General features: G+C 35.8%; 1 protein-coding gene and 1 non-coding gene across 4 annotated transcripts in view; one reads left to right on the forward strand and one right to left on the reverse strand.

Annotated features, from left to right (window-relative positions):
• Positions 1 to 17,435, reverse strand: part of PTN (pleiotrophin) — a 110,689-nt gene that overhangs the window by 40,454 nt on the left and 52,800 nt on the right.
• Positions 12,576 to 12,653, forward strand: LOC114677221 (small nucleolar RNA SNORD81). Its single transcript, XR_003728512.1, has one exon. It is a non-coding gene; the product is annotated as a small nucleolar RNA SNORD81 (small nucleolar RNA).

Here is a 17,435-nt window from a genome sequence, read left to right on the forward strand (position 1 = left end):
AGAACATGCAGTTTTGTTACATAGGTATACATGTGCCATGGTGCTTTGCTGCACCCATCAACCCGTCATCTAGATTAGGTATTTCTCCTAATGTTGTCCCTCCCCTAGGCCCCCACCCCCCGACAGGCCCTGGTGTGTGATGTTCCCCTCCCTGTGTCCATGTGTTCTGATCAGAACAGTATTTTCTTCAAAGATAGAATAGGAAAAATGCCTCGCAGATGGTGATGTAAATATGAAATCTATTATTAGTATGAAAGATGCCTTGCTCACATTAGGTACTCAAAAATATTTGTGAAATTATATTTAAAAATAGAAATTTTATAGTTAACTATTATTCTATACTTTCTAAAGTCTGAAATGATTTCATCTTGTCATCAAAGATCAAACACATAGCCTAACAAGTATGATTATAATCATGAAGAATTTATGACAGAACATCATAAGGCATTAGAGGCCTATTTTAATATGGTGGAAAGAGAAAAGGTTTTGAAGTCAGAATTTTTCACACTGGCTTCATGACTTATATGTAGGCAAAGTAGTTGATTTCTTTTGCTGTCAGTATCCTCATCTATGGAAATGCAGAGTTTTAATATGCACGCTTATAATTTGTTTGAAGAGTACAGTGAGATAACATATAAAATGCCTAGCATCCTGTGGGACATACATTCGGTTATCCATCAGTGGTAGCCTTTGTGGTTCTTTGAGGAAGAGAGGGGAGGTGAAGAAATGTATAGTTCCCCCAAAAAATGTCAGAGGCAGCTTCTCACAGAAGGTGATAATGCAGCCTTTTAAGATGGTTTAGACTTTGATACGTAAATCTAGAATGGAAAGCATTCCCAGTGGAAGAAATAGAACAAGCCAAAGTTTCAGGTGAGAAATCAAGAGAACAATGCAAAGTATATAGGTCAGTTTAGTAATAAGAGAAGAAAGTATAGTACAGATGAGCTGAAGCCCTGGAATTATCATTAGTATCAGCAACTATTTCGTAGACCACCTACTATATGCAAGATAATATCCCAAGTTATGAGGGAGATACAGATGGGAATTACATATGATATTAGAAACCCTACAAGATTACAGGCTCATTAAGAGGGTTGAGACAATAAGATTATATACCACGTCTTTGTGCAAGATATAAAAATGCTGTAACTAAAAGCAAAGTGTTTATGATAATATTCTTGCCAAAATCTCTTGTGGGAAATTAAAAGGACACTTCTCAACTTTTGGCAGTAAATCTTTAAAAAAAAATTGTCTGTATTGGCAAACTGAATTGGGTTCTGAAGGCAAGACTCTCTAGTATTGGCAAGTTGCAAATAAATGCCCCACGTTGACTAAAAGTACAAATCCATAATCATTCAGCCTAACTCAGTAAGAAACCACATTTAAAAATGTATAGATCTCAGTTTCAAATTAAAAGGTATTTCTGTCATGATTCCACCACGTTTTCGTACACTTCTGAAACAACTCAGTATAGCTTTATTAGCTACTGACTTCAGATGGCATTTCTAATAACTGGTGGCTTTATTTGTTCAGATGAAGTGACTCAATTAAAAACATAATTAACAAAACAGCATGCAGATTTTCAAATTCACTGCCATACAGCTAAGCAAATGAAGAGTGTCCCACATTATTGTGTATTTGGGAGGAAGTAACAAATAGCTATTGCATGGCTGCTCTTGGTTATATGTGTGAGGCAGAAATGTCTCAGGTCAGCATCAAGCCCCAACTCAGAGAAAAACCTCTCCTTCAAAGGTCAAACACCTAATGAAAGTGCCCATCTGGGAAGTGAGAATTTTGAAGATGAATCTAAATTTGTTAATTGATCTGTTACAGACTATTAAATTTGTGCCAGAAAAGGAATCGATTATTGCAAGACAAGTCCCTGGATGACCCTAGAGACCCAGATCTTCCTCTTTTCTCTAATGTAGTTCAAGAGCAACTGCAGAATGTGCTGAGAATGCAGCATCCTGAGATAAAGAGAAACTATTAGAACAGTCCAGGCTCTGTTCCCATCCCTCTTAGAAAAGGATATGCTGCAATGCTTTAGCTCGGAAATTCCAGTTACCCCTGGATATAAAACCGGGGTGAAATGGGTTTTGAGGGACCCTCGGCCGCAGTGTGATATGGGGCACATATACATAAGACTTCAACTACCTTGGGCAGTTTTCATGAGGTTGGGGGCCTGGCTTGCCATTGATTCCAGGCATCTATTGTCCCTTGCTGCCTATCTGTGAGTAATATAGTTGCTTTGCTTCACTTGTGTGAGTGTTTTGTTTCACCAGACTCATGCAAGTTGACTGATACTGGTGCATGGTATTGGTGAAGTGTTTAGAGTCCTCTTCTCAGATGTATACCAGTGCACAGTGAACTTGCTTCACAATTATTGCTTTTAACAGAAAAAAAAAATCACAGAAAATATTTACTCAGTAAAGTTTGATTGTGTCTGAAAAGCTGTACCAGTTTTCTCAATTTGATACCTAGAAATATCAGAGCCTTAATGAAATAGTATTTTATTTACAATTCAATGGAATCACTAAAAAAATACTACCAGAATTGATAACTGAGTTTAGTAATGTTACAGGATTCAAGGTGAGTACACATATATAAATTATATAACTATATGTTTACAAAATATGTATCTGTCAGATGAATTTTATCTATAACATATAAAGAATATTTGCAACTCAGTAGTCATAAGAACACTTAATAAAAATTATGGGCAAAAAAATGGACACTTTATCAAAGAAGATACTCAGATGGCAAATGAGGACGTGAAAAGATGCCCAGCACTATTAGGAAAACTTCAATATGATACCACTATGTAGCCCACTCAACTAACCAAAACTTACAGACTGACCAAACCAAGTGTCGGCAAAAATGTGGAACTTTAACTCTCATACTTTGCTGGTAGGACTATAAAATCATTGCAACCAGTACTGAAAACATTTTAGACTTTCCTTTAAGAATATTAAAATACACCTATCATACAACCCAGCCGCTTTTCCCAAGAAAAATGAAAATTTAGGTCTACTCTAAGGCATACACAAATGTTTATAGCAACTTGCTTTATTTGTAATAGCCAAAAATGGTAATAACCAAAATGTCTATCAACAGGTAAACTGATGAATAAATTGTAGAATAGTCAAATAATGTTATCTCAAGCAAGAAAAACAATTTTTTTGAGACAAGGTCTCAGTCTGCCACCCAGGATGGAGTGCAGTGGCATGATCATGGCTCACTGCAGCCTTAACCTCTCAGGTTCAAACAATCCTCCCACCTCAGCCTCTCAAGTAGCTGGGACTACAGGCACATGTCACCATACTTGGCTAATTTTTCTATTTTTCATATAGACAAGGTACCACTATGCTGCTGAAGCTGGTCTCAAACTCCTGGGTTCAAGTGATCCTCCTGGCTAAGCCTCCCAAAGTGCTTGGATTACAGGCATAAGCCACCATTCCCAGCCAAAAAATATAAATCTAGATAGATAGATAGATGCAACAACATGTTGCATGATCTAAACTAAAATGTTAAGCATAAATTCATTTTTTAAAAAATGACTACTAATCAGAAAGCCAGATTTTCAAATTAGATAAACAAGCAAGACTCAATTGTATGCTTTCTAGAAGAGATCTATTTTAAATATATATATTTTCTAAAAGGTTGAATCTGAAAGGATGGAAGAAGTTATTTCACATAAATAGTTATCATAAGAAAGATGGTGTAGCTATAGCAGTATTAGTCAATTTAGACTTCAAAATAGAGTTAACGAAATAAAGAAGGTTATTTTATAATTAGAAAGGTTTATATTGATCCAGAAAACATAACACTATCAAATGGATTTGCAAACAACAAACTTTCAAAATACAAGGATTAACTTGGCTGGGCAGGGTGGCTTGCACCTGTAATCTCAGCACTTTGGGAAGCCAAAGCAGGTGGATCACTTGAGGTCAGAGCTTGAAACCAACCTAGCCAACATGGTGACACCCCATCTCTACTAAAATTACAAAAAATCAGCCAGGCATGGTAGCACACACCTGTAATCCCAGCTACTCGGGAAGCTGAGGCAGGAGAATTGCTTGATTGCTTGAACCCAGGAGGCAGAGGTTGCAGTGAGTTGAGATCACATAATTGCACTCCAGCAAAGTGACAAAGTGAGACTCCATCTCAAAACAATAATAATAATAATAAAGAAACAGGCCAATCCAGAATCATAATCTGAAGTTTAAAAACAAACTGAGAAATTCACATGAGTAGAAAAAACTCAGTATGAATGAACCTGACCTGATACCAAAACCTGAAAACACATTACAAGAAATTGTATACCAATATCCTAATAAACATAAACAATAAAATCTTTTAAAAATGTTATTAAAGCAAGTCCAACAAATACAAAACTAAAGCTAATAAATCATAACTAGTGATGTTTACTCTAGGATGCAAGGTTGATTTAACAATTGAATGTCCATGTATTTTACCACTTTAAAACAATACTGAAATAATGGAGAAAAATTGCATGGTCATCTAATCAGTTACAGTAAAAATATTTGATCAAACTCAATACTGTTTCCTGATGAAATTAAGATGCACTGAAATTAGAAAACTGCTGTATTAAAATTTTCTTTTAAATTGGAATTTAATAATTACCCAAGTATGTTCATAGAATTTAAGAAAAGCTTCCAGAGGAGCATAATTTTGAGTTTAGTCTAACTTAGCAGATTAAGTTAGAAGAGGAAGAACCTTCAGAAAAAGATGTGGATTTGAGTAAGTGTGATCTATTTCAGAAGTCAACAATTAGTTAAATATTGCTAGAGCATTCGTGAGAAAAATTGGAAATAAGAAATAGACTATAGAGGTAGAAAAGACTAAGCTTATGTTTCTTTCTTGTCATATACAAGGGTTATGTAAAAAATTTAGTGACGCTGTATTTTAAGAAATATGGATCCATGAAGAATTTTGAACAAAGAAAGGCCACTATGAGATGTGAATTTCTGAAACAACACTCAGCAGGCAATAAGCAGAGTGAGTGGTGGTTGATGAGGCTAAAGCCAGGCAGTCTGACAAAGGGCCACTTGACATAGTACAGGTTAAACATTACAAACTTAAACTGTGACTTTGAAAAAAGTTGCTGAGAAGAAAATAAGTTAATTTTTTTAGGAGATAAACTTATTGGATTATCAAATTAATTGAATATTTGATGAAAGGAGAAATCTAGGATATCTCCCAGATTTCTGATCCTCAATCCAGAGATAAGTTGTCAACATATAGAATATGGGTTCATAAACAGTTCCCTAAGTAATGCATGCTGTGAGCTATACTAAGGAAAATAGTCTAAGCATCTGACTTATGTTAAATGTGATTTAATTCTTAGAAAATCTAATTGCTTGTATTCTTTTACTCTCTCTACTTTTAATATGAATAATTATGGCTTAAATAAGCAAGTAAAGTTAAGGAAAGGTAGTAAAGATCTGTTTGGATATATTTAATTTAAGGTGCCAGTAGGACATCTGGGTTGAAGTAATTGGTAGATATGGATCTGGAAGAGAGCTCTAGTCTGGAGATAGAAATTAAAGCATTGTCAAAATATATTTGAGTAAGTAGGAGGATTTGATATTGCCCAAGGACACCATAGAATAAGAAGACATAGAGCAAGGACTGAAGAAGGAAGCAAAAGGCGAGAATTCTAGTTCTTATATAAGTGAATTAGGGGAATTAGGGGTAGCAGCCAGAAGACACAAGCAAAGAGAGCAAACAGAAACCATGCAAACTGGGGCTGTGTGTGGTGGCTCACACCTGAAATCCCAGCAATTTGGGAGGCCGCGGCAGGTGGATCACTTGAGGCCAGGAGCTCAAGACCAGCCTGGCCAACATGGCAAAACCCTGTCTCTACAAAAAATACAAAAAAAAAAAAAAATAGCTGGGTGTGGTGGCACGTGCCTGTAATCCCAGCTACTTGGAAGGCTGAGGCCCAAGAATCAGTTAAACCCAGGAGGCAGAGGCTGCAGTGAGCCGAGATCATGCCACTGCGCTCCAGCCTGGGCAACAGAGCAAGACTGTCTCAAAAAAAAAAAAAGGAAATTTTCAAAAAAATAAGAAAGAAGACCAAGGCCAAATTCTTCAGAGAGGTTCTCCATAGGGATTAGCAATAAAAAGTCACTAATAACCTTAATGAGAGGAGTTTTAATGAAATTGTGAAGCTAAAAGATCACATAGCTGTCTCAGAAACAGTCATTCATTTAAGACAACATTGGTCTAGAGACTATTTCTTGGCTACTGGATAGCCTGTGTGATTCAGCCAAGTTATGTTAGAACAGCCTAATAAACATGCCACATGATCTAATGAAAGTCTACAGGAGCTCATAGAATATAAGGGAAAAGACTGTCCAAGAGTCAAGGGACCAAGTGCCAACTAAGGGGGCTGGTATCATTCAAAAGGACAGAAAAAAAGAAAAAAAAAACTGAGAAATAGAATCCCATGTGATTCTTTCAGATTTTGGTTAAAGCAATAAAGCTTTTACTCATAAAAGAGTAAGATATAAGAGACCATCTCACTGCTTTCATTTAAGATTCAAGGAGTTAAGGAACAAAATCAGTTACTGTGTCTTTTATAAAGCTCTGAGGATGATATCCACACCTCTCTTCAGAATCCCTGTGCAAGGCTACTTTCAGGGCAGGGTCAGTAGTGTGGGCCTCACCCAGGTGCTTGTTAGAAATGCAGACTCTCAAGTGTTACTCCAGCACTTTTGAACGAGAATTTCCATTTTGATGAGATTAAGACCCCCCAGGTGAACTCTTATTTCTGCACATGAAAGTTGGAGAAACTCTTCTAAACCACAATTTCTTTAAGGATAAAAAAAATTCAATATTTGGTAATTATTTGCTTGTTGACTTATTTAATTTATTTGTAGCCCAAATTCTTCAAATAGGTGCTTAAGACACCTTTTAAAGATATACATGCACTGTAGAACAATTTAAAATTAAAAAAAAAATAAAGACCAAGGGAAATAAGAATAGGAACATTTAATAATCAATATGTATTAAAGACTTTGCCTGTGCTAAGAGTTTTATATCTAACTTTTATTTTCACAATAACTTTAGAAAGTAATCATTTTAATTTTTCAGGTGAGGAAAATGTGAGTTACAGAATTTAAGTAACTTGCCTAAGATTACAAAATGTTAGAAACAGGGTTTGAACTCAGGCCTGCTTAACACCAAACTACACCTGTGCTCTCAATCATAAAATTAAACAGTAAGGTCAAAATACAAACTACCTGTTATGTACTCAAATCTATTTATAATGACTCACCCTGCATTTGGCTTCAAACTTTCAGAAGCTCATGTGAAGAGAAAATATCAGTGATTACAACATTCAGAAAGTCTGTATTTAATGTTCCGCCTATCATAACATTAACTGTGTGGTAGAAGAGAGCTATCACTTTTGTTTGTAGAGAAGCTATGTATTCTTACAAAAGTGTAAGCTATGTAAAACCTCAACAGAATGAAAGGCATACCATGACATTAGGGTCCTGTGTCTTAGCTAATGTGTATATAAAATATATCCAGAGAGTTTTTAATATTTTAGCATAATCATATACAAACTTTACATAGGTGACTGATAATTTATTATTCTGAACTAGAAAATGAGGAGGTAGGTGTACAAGCAGTAGCACAGAGGCAGAACAGAGAGTCAGGAACTTGCTCCCTCAGCATGTCCACTTTATCCATCAGCCATAATAGAGCAGCCAGCACCTTAGGCTTTTTGGAGGCCATCAAAAATATTTGAGACACAAAGAAAAAAAAAATGATGTAACTAAAACAAGAAAATACCAATAATTGAATTGATAATGTGATTAAAAAGGGCTACATCACAAAGCATCACATTAATTTAATACAGTATGATATTTAACAATCAGAAAGTTTGCTATATTTAAAAGTCATCTTTAGATTAGATTTTCGCTCTTTGCAAGGATTTTTTCAGTATACTTAGTGATGAACTAAAAGTAAATTAGTTGGAGGCAAATAATTTCCAAAAGCAAAATTGCAAATAATTTCCACTCCAGAAAATGTGGGTGTGTATGTGTGTGTATGGAGACATATGTATCTCCCACAAAAATAGAATTCCTGGCCCTTAGCATAGGTACCAAAGTGAATGAGGATGAGGCTATTTGATTTCCAGAGCTCCTAGTTTCTTCACTGTCTGTAATTTAGGCCGTGTGCTAGGCTAGAATGGAGCAGGAAATATCAAAGAGCCTGAAGGCTACCCCCTCCACTCCTATCTCCACTCCACAAATGATGTAAAATCCCTTCCCACACAGTTCCCACACTGCTAGGAAGTGTCCACATGGGTACTAAGGCACTGCAAGGTAAAGATGAGATGTGTATTTTCTTGGTTTAACTGGCAAAAAAATAGGTTATTAATGCCTGGTTCCATACCAGGAACAAAACCGTAGAATAATCAAACAATTGCCCAGGAAGCCATTTGGATTGAAGTTAGCTACTCCTTCAAGAACGGAAGAGCTGAACTTGCCAGCTTTGATTTGCACGCCTTTCAGCTACTATTTCCAGCCGATTCAGTTCATACAACTCCAGCTTTCATTTAGGGCTGAGCTCATTGACTAAAAAAATAAAGAAGAAGTGAAAAAAAAAGAAAAGAACGAGAAAAGAAATCAAGGAAAGGCTTCATTGATTATTCAGAGTGTTGCTTTGGGAAAGAGAAAAATCTTGTTAGAAGCCTGGCAAACTTATTTCATTAGAGACCCAGTGACATCTTCCAAAACTAGAACATTACATGAGGTTAGTTTAAAACTTCAAGTGGCCTTATAGTTTGATAAGGATACCCATCCTCATCCACTCTACTACATTCTTCGCATTCGTCATACTTTTCGCAATGGTGAAAGGTTTGCTACTAAAAAGTATGCCAAAAGAAAGAAAGAAATGTGACTTATTAGAAATTAGAAATGCTAAAATCAGGGACGATGATTCTGATCACTCAATGTGTCCTCTAAAAGTCCACTTTTCTTTCCTTCTAACATGGTCATTTGGACCTCATTTTCACCGTCCTCCTTCCTCATACACATAGTCCTACTCCATCTCCTTCTACCTAATGATTCAATGCACGCAGTGTTGATAAATGAATGTGAAAATGAGCATGAGATTTTATAATGGTATGTAAGAATCGATTGCTTCCCGACCCTTCAGAAAGACCCTTCCTGGTCTTCTGAAGTTCTGCACAATCACCATGTCAAAAGAGAGGTCTTTTCTTTTCTTTTAACTTTCTTTCCTTGGAAGCATCAAATGCTCCCACTCACTGACCTATCTCTTTCTCAGAAATAATTAGCCTAAAGGCAAAACTTCCATGGAAATTTATCAAAGAGTAACTAAAAGATCAAAATGGTTTGGTCCTGACAAATAAACCTCATTTAGTTCTGTGAGAAAGTGGTTAATAATACTGATTTTATTGCCATAGAGTATCTTGGTTTCAGGAAATTATTTGACAAATTCTCTGAAAATATACCATTGAGATAGTGGTGTTTTGGTTAGACAATAATATTATGAGGTACATGCACTGTTAGATGACTACATTCTGGAGAAGTCAACTTGGAGAGGTGTCTACAAGAAACTGATAGAAGATTCCCTCCTTCACCTGTTCTGTAAAGACTTAATAATTAGAATAAAAACCATCAAAAGGATTCTAGTTCAAGCAGGCACATAAAATTGGAATAAATGTGGAATTACATTGGTGAGAGAATCAATATTAACTATATTCTCAATGAAGTAAATACTGACTTGAAATAAATTAACATCTAAGAATAACTTAAAATCCTGCATTTGAATACATTTAAATCAACAACTGAAATAAATATTAGAAGGTAACTTGTTTCACATTGGTTCATAAGATACACTGAAGGTATTACTTGACTACAAGTTTTATATATATATATGGAGAGAGAGAGAGAGAGAGAGATGGCAAGTATACATAAAAAAGCAAAGCTAATGAGCAAATCAGTACGTTCCATTTTTGAGAAGCTCAAATTGTTAGAAAGTTCTTCCTTATAATGAGCTGGATTCTATACACTAAATTTCATTTAATTTTTCTCAGTGAGAAATGAGGTTGAATTCCTAGCAACTCATACATAGATAATAGGACACAGAATTAACTCTGATTATAATATAATGTACCTGACGTGCCTATGAAGCAGGAACTAACACTCAAATAGATTAGAGACTATTACCCCTTGCAGTTGCAAATTTTAACTGAATTTAAAGTAGTTGCTAACCTAGGTCAGGCGCAGTAGACCACGCCTGTAATCCCAGCACTTTGAGAGGCCAAGGTGGGTGGATCACTTGAGGTCAGGAGCTCGAGACCAGCCTGACCAACATGGTGAAACCCCGTCTCTACTAAAAATACAAAATTTAGACAGACATGGTGGTGTGTGCCTGTAGTCCCAGCTTCTCAAGAGGCTGAGGCAGGAGAATCACTTGAACCCAGGAGGTGGAGGTTGCAGTGAACTGAGATGGCACCAGTGCACTCCAGCCTGGGCAACAGAGTGAGACTCCATCTCAAAAATAAAAATAAAGTAGTTGCTAACCTAGATCACAGTATTTCCTTTAGACCATAAAGTAACATCTTTTTTTAATTAGAGTGTAAATCCAGCAACTTCATGTATCTAGAAATACATGTCATATATAATCTTCCTACCCCTGTCTCCAGTAAAGTGGCTAGGCACGTGGCAAATAGTGAATAAGTGAATGAATTTTAAAAGACTGATCAGCCAAACCCAATGAAACAATAGCATGTGGCTGATACTCTTAGAATACCAATCATTATCTTTTGAATTTTATGTATGTTCTACAATCTTAGTCATCTAGTTTTCAAGTCTGTAGGAAATAGAAGGAAGGAAAATAAATGCTACAGCCAAGTATATTGGTATCCAAAAACAGTAAAGGAAAACATGGGGAAATTATTTTTAAAACTCATATGCACCTAGTTTAGAGTCATTTAGGGTAGAGTCAAATAACTCTCAATAACTCAGTTTACCCTAATAGAAGCACCCACAGACTTCACAATATTGATATTAAGATAGATAAAGTCATTGAGGTATATTTGTAAGGCATTATGTAATCAGCAATATGGGAAAGTATTGCAATACCTTTTATAAGACTATACCTGCAAGGTTTGTGAGTTGAAAAAATTAGTACATAAAGGCATGAACCCTTAGCTCTCTAAACAAAGCCCACTCTTCATGGTTCCTTGCTCCCTCTGGCCTACTGTTTCATTACACTTTTAGAAAATCTCGACAGCAACTTATGTTACAATCTTCCAGCAAGAGATTCTTCTTATGATCAATTCCTATTTTCACCTCAATTATCATAATACCCGAGAGGGGTAGAATAAGAACATCATATCCAACTTATGAATATGTAAACCAAATTAACACATATAAGAGTAAAACAGGAGAAAAGTGAGCCAGTCTATCCATCGAAGATAAATAATTTCTTTTTTACTTAATTATTCATTTAGACTGAAAAAATTTATAGTGTGAATGCATAATAAATACCAGGTACCAGGCTGAGTGATGCAAATGTAGAGATAAGCACCTCGATTGGGAAATATACACAAATATTTGGAAGAATAGTTTCAGAATGAGTTAAAAATCAGAAGTTACCATATATATGGTACTAAACTTTCTTCTTCAAAGCGTGTTTCCATACTTAGTTGGACTAAATAAGCCTTAACTACTGTTCAGCCCCTAAATGGTATGATTCTATCTTGCTCAATTCTGCAAAATCACTGTGAGATAAATATGGCAGGCATTGTTAATTTGCAGTTAATAGACTATAAAATTGAAGATTTAATAGATTGCATAACTTACTCCCAACCTCACAGATAGTTAATACCGAAGCCAGAAAAGAAGTTAACTTGATTTGAGTCCTAATTATTCTATTTATTATGTAAAAACTCTCATTTGTGTTTCATGAAAGTTATCATCACCTATCCCATTTTACAGATTGAAATCTTTGTGCTATGTTTACAAAGCAGCACATTGAATGAACGAGGCTTGCTCCCCCAAATGATGTGATATTTGCTGTTTGGTTAGTAAAAATGTTTCTGCTGCTTCCTTTGGCATTTCACATGCACAATTTATGAACAATTCTCTGTCACCTCCACTTATACTGTTTCTTTCAAATAACTTCTATTTCCAGAGGACTTGTAAAAAGTAATTTAAGTGGCCCAAACCTGATCACTATGTATATTTAAAGCTTGTTGGCTATTGTTGGTATGACATGGAGTTCTTTTCTGCTTAGGGTCACCCAGGATGTGAAATAAATAAGACAAAATATGCATTTTTTTCAGATAATTTTTAAAAGGGGAGTGACCTTAAATTGGTCCTTAAACTCCTAATCCAACAACCAGAATGGTTGTTTAGTTCTGTTATATACAAGATTCTGTGGACATATAAAATATACTATATGACCCTCATTCATAAAGAACTTAAACTAAAACTTGAAGGTTTTCATGAACATGTGATAATGCCTATATTCAATATGACAAAATATTCCATATAATTAAAAGTCTTAAAAATACATGATGATCTCACCTCAGTTTGAACTCTCTCACTGATTACTTGATGACAATAAAAAGATCTGATATTGTGTCAAGAAAGAATAAAGAAAAAAAAGGGCTTCCATTGTACTCCAAAATGTCTATAGTACAGTTCATTCTGAAGCCAGGGTGTGTGTGTGTGTGGGGGGGGTGCTATTAGATGACTTATCTTCTTTAATAATGTTTTTTCCAGACTATAAAAGATATATATGATAATTACTTTCAACAGTTGAGTTCCCCTAGAAAACCAACCAAAAACATCTATTGACTAAGCAAAGCTAATTTTATTAAACCTACAGCAGCAGCAAAGAGGATAACCTTGACTACATCTTAGTGTCTCAGAAGGAATAAGTAAAAGAAGATATTTCCAGGGCTTTGGGGTCAGGTCTCAAGTGGTATAAATTGAATCTTTCAAAGCAGGGAATTGATTAGGATTCAGCGAAGTTCATACTATAATAGTTCAGTGAGGTGAAGGTCTTAAAGTGAGTCTTAATAAATGAATTGCTTAATAAACAAGCTGTTGCCCCAAATAATTTGCCCAGATGAGTTAATTGTTTGGATATATTGGCTTTCAAAAATTTTGTGATGCAACAAAGTTATGAATTGGTTATACTGCCTCATTTTCTTGGCCCAACATTTGCTAAAATAATGGGAGTAACTCAGGAGCTCTGCCTGGTCTTCACCTTAATTTTGTCCCTTGGTTATCAGCAGACATGAAACACACCTTGCCCACCCAGTTTTCTAATATGCTAAATGCAATTTGTAATTATTGTTTATGCTTTAAAGGATATTTGACCACATTCCAAGGGCCTCCAATGAAAACAGCACAGATTTTTATCATCAGATGTATTTACTGAATTTTATCTAAAGCTAAATGTGTTTTTTAAATTTAGCATTGGGACCTTAAAATCAAAGAATAAATATTTGCATAAAGATGGAAAGAAAAAAATTGCTTCTCAGCCTTTTGGCTAAGATCAAGTGTAGAGATGGAAATAAACATTTATTTAGGGGGAAGAAACCTTTTATTTGAAGTTTGAAAACTTTAGACCTATTATTCCTCAAGAAAACTGAAGTTATACATAATGTATTCATTAATAATGATATTATTATGGGAAAAGACTTTCAGTAAAAGTACAAAAAGGGCAGAATCATACCTTCTGCTGGATGGTGGACTTAATTTTAAAATGCCAAGAGAAGAAAATACTTCAAATCAGACAATAATGAAAGCCTCCACACTGGATAATAATATAAACCTCCCCACTGAAACAATGTTAAGATTACTATTTATTTTGCACTTACATGCCGGTACTATAGTAAGATGTGTTTATATACACACATATTCTTCTTTAATAGTCACAATCACCTTGCAAAGTAGGTAGAATTATTACCATTTACAGATGGCAAAGAGAATCAAACAGGTTCAGCATGTCACTCAACTCAGGAGAAGTGGTAAAAGCAAGATTCGAACTTGGTGTGTTTGACTTCTAAACATATTCTCTTAGGATCAATGAAAGAAAGGAACATAGCTATTGTCATGAAATTAGAGCCTTGGTATTGAAATGTGATCTCGAAGCACCCTAGCACTTTATCTTTCAAATGACTTTTACACTGGAGGGTTTCTTTTTTTATCAAAGGGAAAGAGCAGTCCTGTGAATCATTGGAAGACAGCTTTGGATTTCAGGTATGTGTTAGGCAGAATTCAAAGATACTCCTAAGAACACACGACTTCTCTTATTGATCAAGCAGCCATGAATCCAAGTGTTGCTGTAAAGGGATTTCACAGATGACACTAAGGTTCCAAATCAGTGAACCTTAAAATAGGGATATTATCTAGGTGGCCCTGACCTAATTACATAAGGCCATTAAGTCTGGGTCTTGTCGTCAGAGACAGAGAAAGTCAGAAATTTCAAGTGTGAGAGGGAGCTGGCCCAAGGAAATTCTGCTGGCTTTGAGATGGAGGGATCATATGGCCAGGATGGTCTCTATGAGCTAAGTGGCCCACAGCTGACAGCAAGGAAAGAGGGACCTCATTCCTGCAACTGCAACAGACTAAATATGGTTGATGATCTGAATCAGCTTGTAAGTTTGCTCTTCCCCAAAATTTCCAGAAAGAAGCACAGTTCAACCACCATCTTGATTTCAGTTTCAAGACCCTTAGCAGAGAACTCAATCACATCATACCTGAACTTCTGATTTACGTAACTGTGAGTTAATCAATAGGAATTGTTTTAAGTCATTACATTTATAGTAATTTGTTATATGGTGTATTCGTCCATTTTCATGCTGTTGATAAAGACATACTGTAGACCAAGCAATTTACAAAACAAAGAAGTTTAATTGGACTTATAGTTCCGCATGGCTGGGGAAGCCTCACCATCATGGTGGAAGGCAAGGAGGAGCAAGTCACATCTTATATGGATGGCAGCCGCCAAAAAGAGAGAGCTTCTGCAGAGAAACTCCCCCTTTTAAAACTGCCAGATCTCGTGAGGCTTATTCACTATCATGAGAACACCATGGGAAAGACCTGCCCCCGTGATTCAATTACTTCCCACCACGTCCCTCCCACAACATGTGGGAATTCAAGATGAGATTTGGGTGGGGACACAGCCAAACCATATCATATGGCAATAAAAACAAATGGTGTTCTAAATAGGAAACAAGGTTTAACCTGTGATTGAGATTTTAATGGGTACTTCTGGTTAACTTGAAAATGAGCTTGCTTTATCTGTAAAAAAATATAATCCATTTCCTACAAACACATTTGCAAGAAAATATCAATAGTAGTAGGTTCATCAGATTCCTCCAGTTATCTGATCATATGGAATTATAAATAAATAATGGTTATAGTAATAATATGTAAGTAATGCTTTAGAGTGTACAATGTATTACCACATTTATTATATCACCTGGACCTTATTATAACAAAGTAGAGTAGACAAATTATTATCTCTTCTTATAGTGCAAGAAATAAATACATAGGACAAGCGACTGACTCAAAACCAACTTGAAGAATTTGGAGGTGAGCTGGGGTGGCCAGAAGATGACATTCAAGGACTTTTGACTTCCCTCAAAACCACATTTCATTTTCAGGGCTGACTTAAAATGTTTCAGCAAAACATAGCATTATGTTCCCCTTTCCTATTCTCTTCCAATTAAAAGAAAAATAAAAAATAACATATTTTTACTTGAAATAAGTGTTTTTCCCCCACATCAAACATTTCTCTTCATCACACAATGTGGAACATTTTAAAGGTATTTTTTAAGCAATATTCAAACTGGTTTTATAAAAGTTTGAACTATGGTTTCAAAATGGTTGAAGTTGAATGGCGAAAAATTGTCAATAACCAAAATGGGATTCATTAAATACATCTATAAAATGTGACTTATAGTTATGCACAAAAATTGTGATATATATTTATTCCCATGAGAAGTTGTTGATTCTGTCTGTATACTACAAACCCATTTTGTTTAAAAAAAGTACATACGTATACACACACATTCACACACACACATATGCAATACGAGCATTTTTTGAAAGAAATTATCTGTGGAATGTGGGGCATTTAAAAATTACTTTTCAAAAATTTCTACATTTTATAAATACTATATTTTATAGTATATGTTTATTTTCAGAAAAATGGCACTACAGTCATTTTCATTTCACAAAATAATTTGACTGAAACTGTGCCTCAGTCTAGTTGTATCAAAGCAACATGATTATTATTAAATATCCAACAGTCTTTATGAAAGTTGAAAATTAAATGTAGAGCAAGGCTCACATCTTCATCAAATCACTATTTGCTCACATGAAGGCAGCTGGGCACCTGTAACTCACAGGCTGGGCATCTACAGCTTTAGTGACCACTGCCTACAGGTCTCTCATTGTCCTTGACCACCAGTTTTGACTTGAGTATCAAGTGCCAGTTGACATCCCCAACGGCATCCCAGATCTAGTCAGACACTCAGAGTACCCGAGTGAGCCTGAGGGAACATTTATGTCCTCTGACATAAGTGCTGACTCCATTTTTTCAAAGTTCCTACTGAAGTAAGTTGAGGGAAATTGTCTTACTTTACTTCTCCTTCATATACTATGAAAATGCCATACTCTGAATTGAGTGTCCCATCTGAATTGTTGAAACATAAATTTCTAGCCAGAGGCAGTGCAATTAGAATGACTGCAGGTTCTTTCGACATACTTGAGAAGTAGATGTAACTTGGCCAGGGTTTCAACCACTCACCCTTATTGGAATTAGATTCTTTGGCATCCCCCTCTAGTAACCCAATGGCATTTAGTCTCTGTGTTCCCTTGTGTCTGCAGAATAAAACTAGGATTCTGATAAAGTGTGAGAAACCATCAGTCTTTGACTGCTCTGAACCAACAAAAGTGCACATGAATTTTGCTACTTTATTACTTTATGTTCATTGCTACTCATGTAAAACATGGCCATCCCTTGTTATTGGTGGGGGATTGGTTCCAGGACCCCTGTGGAAACCAAAATCTGTGAATGTTCAAGTCCCTGATATAAACCAGTATAGTATTTGCATATAACCTACACACATCGTCTGCATACTTTAATCATTTCTAGATTATTTATAATACTGATGTGATTTGGCTCTGTGTCCCCACACAAATCTCACCTTGAATTGCAGTAATTTCCATGTCATGGGAGGGACCTGGTGGGAGGTAAGTGAATCATGGGGGCGGGTTTTTCCTGTGCTGTTCTCATGGTAGTGAATAAGTCTCACAAGATCTGATAGTTTGAAAAGGAGAGTTCCCCTGCATATGCCCTCTTGCCTGCCATCATGTAAGGTGTCCCTTTGCTCTTCTTTAATC

The sequence above is a fragment of the Macaca mulatta genome, chromosome 3, assembly GCF_049350105.2.
Source record: "Macaca mulatta isolate MMU2019108-1 chromosome 3, T2T-MMU8v2.0, whole genome shotgun sequence".
Classification (NCBI taxonomy): domain Eukaryota; kingdom Metazoa; phylum Chordata; class Mammalia; order Primates; family Cercopithecidae; genus Macaca; species Macaca mulatta.